The sequence below is a fragment of the Puntigrus tetrazona genome, unplaced genomic scaffold (assembly GCF_018831695.1).
Source record: "Puntigrus tetrazona isolate hp1 unplaced genomic scaffold, ASM1883169v1 S000000746, whole genome shotgun sequence".
NCBI lineage: Eukaryota > Metazoa > Chordata > Actinopteri > Cypriniformes > Cyprinidae > Puntigrus > Puntigrus tetrazona.
In genome coordinates, this window is record NW_025048355.1 from 558394 (window position 1) to 563792 (window position 5399).

A 5399-nucleotide genomic window follows, 5' to 3' on the forward strand; every position below is an offset into this window, starting at 1 on the left:
ACCTACAACAGTACACAACTAACACAGCCAATAATAATCTTGGGCTGCCACTTGATGTCCAACAAAAAAAACCTCCTGTCCTGAAGCCAAACCGCTCGAGAGCCCGTGATACAGAAGACAAAAATCTCTGGTTCTTTCTTCCGTCTCTCACGCACAGATGGTATTCCTCAGACTAGTGCTCTGGAAAGCCAGAGGGGTGGGGGTTAGGGTTCGCTCTGTGATTGTTGATATCAGTGAGGTCCCAGGCTGCTGTTCCACAGTCTATTTGCCTCTCATAACAAAGCCTTTTAGGGGCCAACACTAATCAGGCTTAGCTGGGAGCACTGCGCTTATCAGGGACCGTCAGACCGCTGGCGCTGCCAGCTTGTTCGCCACTGATAGCGACATCGGCAACTAAATTAAATCTAGATTCCAAAAAAAAAAAAAAAAACACAGAGAGACAGAGAGAAACCCTTTCTCCAAATGATGAGAATAGCTTCCGCCTGAAGCCCTGCACCCGCTCCGACCCTCCCGCCGCTTTTTCGAGATTTTGGGAATAATAAATCCTTCCCTGTTAAAAGAAAACGCATTATCGTAGCCGCTGGACTTCGCCCTCATAAACAGTCAGGCTTTTAATTCACGTTTGGCCTTTTCCTTGTGCCAGAGAAGTCCGTATCCCGAGCCGCTGTGATTAATTGCCCAATTGTTGATCGAAGATAGCGCTCTTCCCTTTCAAGGACGAAAAGAGAGGGGGGGAAAAAAGCAGCGGGTTTTATTGTCGCTTAAGCGCGCGGTGAGTTTCTCGAGGTGCCGCGGCCAGGCTATTGAGACGATGAATGACTACTTCAGGGTCATTTAGGCTGGAGAGCTCTCGAGCGCACGTACGGCTGAAACAGCAGGGAAATGAACTCCACATACACTTGTGCTGCTGAATAGGGCCTGAATGAAGCAGGAAATCGTTAAAAGGGCATTCATGTCGCTCGAGACGCTTCCCCCTCGGCTGTGAAAAGGACTTAAAGGTGCCACAATCAGGATTTTTTCACAGCCGAAAAGAATGGCGGAGCGTTTGTTAAGGGTTTAATTGTCACGCAGGTGAGCGGCGTCGAGGTCTTAAGGAGGTAAATTGTCAGGGTTAATGCGTGACATTGTTCTGCCGTATTGATTGTGTTGGCTTGACGCAGACATTTCAGCACAACACAACACAAAGCCGTATTCCCAGAGCAGGGAATGTCTTTGTTCGGCCTCGGCGCGCAGGGCACCTGCGATGGATTTGGCATCACCATCTGTGTCACAGATTTTTTTCTCCATACGCACGCTGGGGAAAGTGTGCGTGTGACCTTTTGTCTTCGCGGGGAACGAGGCGTCTTCATTGTCCAGGCTATGTTCAAACATTCACGGTAAAGCTGCAGGAAAGAGAAACACGTTGTGAGAAACAATTCTTCAAGTGCGACCGATCAGTTATAAAGCATTCACCTGTGAGTGCTAGATGTTTCAGAAATATTTAGCAGACAATTCCTCTACAAAACAATGTGTGTAAATGAGTCCTTGATTACTTCATTAAGTGATCACACTTTCACCTGTTGGAAGAAATAAATAGATGAAAAAAGGAGCATGCTGGCATATCTAAAGACTAAAATATCAGAAAGATTTGAGGTTGCTCTTTTCATAATTAAATCCACCACAAACCAACAAAATCACCATAGTAACTCCCTAGCAACCAACTAAAAATGTCTTACAAACCACCCAGAGCATCTCTGAACATTCCCTAGCGACCACCGCAAAACTCCTTGGCAACACAATAGCAGCCACCTTAAACTCCCAAGCAACCACCTAGCAATACCTTACAACCCACAGAACAACACCTACCAATATTTTTCGAACAACCCAGACCAACTTAACAGCCCCCTACCAACCACTTTAAAATCCTTAGCATAGCAACACCCCAGCAACAACTTTAAAAACTTCCTAACAGCCACCTACAACACCTTAAAAACTCCCTACCTACAACCTTAATCTCTTTAGCAATCACCAAGCAACACCCCAACAACCACCTTAACTCCCTAGCAACCGCCAGATCTCCCTAGTAAACCCCTTGCAATAGGTTACCGCCTTACAAATCACCCAAATGACCTTTTAACAACTCCCTAACAACCACTTTAAACTCCTTAGCAACACCCTAGCATTACGACAACATTTAAGCCCTACTCCTAACTCCGTTCATGTCTATGGTGATGATTTGTTAGGTTAATTTCCAGCTTTTCTTCATTTCAGGCCTGCGTGACCTCACGGTAGACACGAATCACGGGTTTGTTGCACTGCTAAAAAGCATAACTCCAAACGCTTTTAAAACACAGAGACAAGTTAAAGATCTGTTACAGTACAACAACCCAACAGCAGCATAAAGCGCAGCTAGACGCCTTCAGTCAAACACAAGGGAGACAATTGGCTGTTTTCCTCTCAAAGTGACCATTATTTCTAGCCGGTCTGCTCTCTTCTCATAACCTTTTAAGAGTCAACGTCTGTGCAGCCGAGCGAAGATGTCCTCTTAAGCCGCCGTTGAGCTCCAGTCAACCGACGTGTGAAGCTGAGATTGTCGGCTGGTGAATCGCTCAGCCTCGCAGTCCATCTTCCAAACGCTTCGGCCTCCTCTAATCCTGCTTTTCACCTCCACCTTCCTCTCGCACACGTGGAGACACACAGACGCAAGCACAAACCCAATGCAAACACGAGCAAACACGCACGCTCACAGATTATTCACAGAAATCGTGATGCTGTTGCTCATGTTTGTGAGAAACATACTGGCAAATTACCATTTATGAAGTCATGCGTGAATAGGACCTTATCAAACAAAGAGGTAAATTAGTGCAATGATTGTAGGCTTATCATAACATTCTGTTGCAGATGATGCTTTTACACCATGCTGTGTATTTCATTTTGAAGTCGTCTAGTATGCGAATGTTAATGTATATGTTTGACACAAAACTGAAAACACTGATCGCGTGTACCCCTCCATGGAGGAGGAGCTGTTTAGAGGTCATTTCTGGTTAAGGATGTCACAGAATTTAAATATTTGAATAGCACTTCAGACAGAACATCATTCCCTGTGTGATTAGTATATATGTATTCACCGTACTGCTGTCAAACTATTAATGGCAATTAGTTACAATAAACAAATTTTTCTTTTAGATATTAAATGTGTATATATATATATATATATATATATATATATATATATATATATATATATATATATATATATATATATATATATATATATATATATATATATATATATATATATATATAACACAGAGTGGTGCTAAAACACAGGTTCAATACATGAACCCTGGCACATTTTTATTACGTATGTATTGCAGTGGTTCCGAATGGAAATATCAGTGGACTGTTGCTAAACGTTAATGTTTCTCATGTTGGAAATATACTCTAAACCAGTTCTAACCCTCAACGTACCTGATAGTGTTACCATGTGCAAAACTGATATAAAAAATGCATTTGTAATATAACCGTGTAATTTCAGCTTACTTTAACACAGATTTGTCGAAGTGTAGTTAAACAGGATTGAACCGTAGCTTCTCCCCTTTCAAGTACACCTCTATACTCCGTGAGCTACCGAGCAAACCTGCCGTCAATGAAAACCCGTAGAGATGAAGCTGGATATGTGTGATGCTAACGGCCAAAAGCATTAGTTTTAAATCTCCCAGCATATTAATATTGCGAACAAAAACATGATATTCTTCAAGTAATTGTGCGAAAATGATGCTTTAATTAATCGAAAATCTGTAAAATTGTGTGAAAAGGAATAAAAGTGTCAGAGTTTTGCTGCCTCTAGTGTTTCATTGTTTTAGAAACTGCAGTGATATGTACATTTTGTGTCTCGTTAAAGTGCACCCAGGTATGTTTATGCCATGGTAGATAAATGTCAATTTGACAGCACTATCGTTGTTTGACAGCACTAATTTACTCATTTAAAGTCGTTTCGGTAATTTCACAACAATTTACTGGTATTACTGCGTGGAAGTGGCATATATGGCAAAGCAGGACATAATGAGCTGGACAGCAAGTTTATCTGCAGTCCATCGCTGTTTTCCATCTGTTTGGACGTCGATTGCAATTGGCCGAGACCTTTGACTTTGAGAGGTGACCGGTCCGTCGCTGACCTCGGGGGACATGAGCAGAGGTCAGTGAAGGTGTTGCCTAAGGAAAGGTCATTAACTGTGGAAAGCGATGGCTGTGCTATTGACCAGCGAAAGGCAATGTCTTAACTAGTCTCTCAGAGCTGGGGTTTGGACGGTCGGTATAAAGCCTGGTCCGATTTGCAGTTTATCTGACTGGATTTTTTTAATGCTATTTGTGTAAACCTTAAATAATGAAGCAGGCACTGGATGAAAAAATGCTTACCAGTTGTGTGTGCAATATGCATCATGCGGCCACTGAACAGACTGCAAGACGAGGTTAAGACCAGGTTTTAGGGGTCCAATATCCCCGGCCTGTAATTTAGTCAAGGTTTGATTCCTGGGAAAAACAAACACCTTCATTAAAATCATTGATTAGTCAAATCGCGTCAAATCGCAAACATTTACTTAAAGTTCACTCCAAAATAAAAAATATGTCATTAATGAGTTATTAATGAGTAACCCTCACGTCATTTCAAGCCTAATTCATCTTCAGAACACAAGTTAAGGTATTTTTAATGAAATCGAGAGCGATCTGACCCTCCATAGACAGCAGTTACTACGTTACTGAATCAGGGAACATTTCAGTTGCATTGCTGTCTATGGAGGGTCAGATACCTCTCCGATTTCATCAAAAATATCTATTATTAATAATAAACAATAAACATATGTATGCAGTGAGTGTCATCATAGTCAGGTGCACTGCACAGAAATCAACAGATATCAAAACATCATTTACATAGAGTGAATGTGAGGAGCCTAATGAGTCAAAGCACGTGTCCACGTTAATTACCATACTGCCTTTGTGCTGAGATCTGAAGAGATCTCTCGCTTTATTCCTATGGTCCCGTCAGGCCAGCACCTCTCCGGACGAGAGCGTTCATCAGCACTTTCCAGCCCCTGGAGGAAAAGGACACATTTCAAACAAACAATCCCCGAAACGAGCCAGTGTCATCAGCAGAAAAAAAAGCACCAAAGAAATGAAGCCAATTCCGAATCCCACAGCGAGCTGGTTATCATATATTGCATGCAAAGTTCAATAAGCTCTGTTGCATAGCTTCAGCAAATTGGCGGCGGTGGGACAGCGCTGGAGATATATTTTCGCACGTCCCAGAGGCGCGGAGCGGCCGTGAGCGAGCAGGACGGCTGAGCTCACCACAGTTTCTGCCCATGTTAGCAGTGCTGAAGATTAGAAGCTCACACAGCATCACACCCAGAGGAGCCCAT

At 42.7% G+C, this 5399-nt stretch overlaps 1 long non-coding RNA gene across 1 annotated transcript; it reads right to left on the bottom strand.

Moving 5' to 3' along the window:
* Nucleotides 1-476: 476 nt before the first annotated feature.
* On the bottom strand, nt 477-5074 carry LOC122335302. Its single transcript, XR_006248951.1, has 3 exons — nt 4966-5074; nt 4399-4512; nt 477-1382 (listed from the first exon to the last, which is right to left on the bottom strand). It is a non-coding gene; the product is annotated as an uncharacterized LOC122335302 (long non-coding RNA).
* Between the last annotated feature and the right edge of the window lie 325 nt (nt 5075-5399).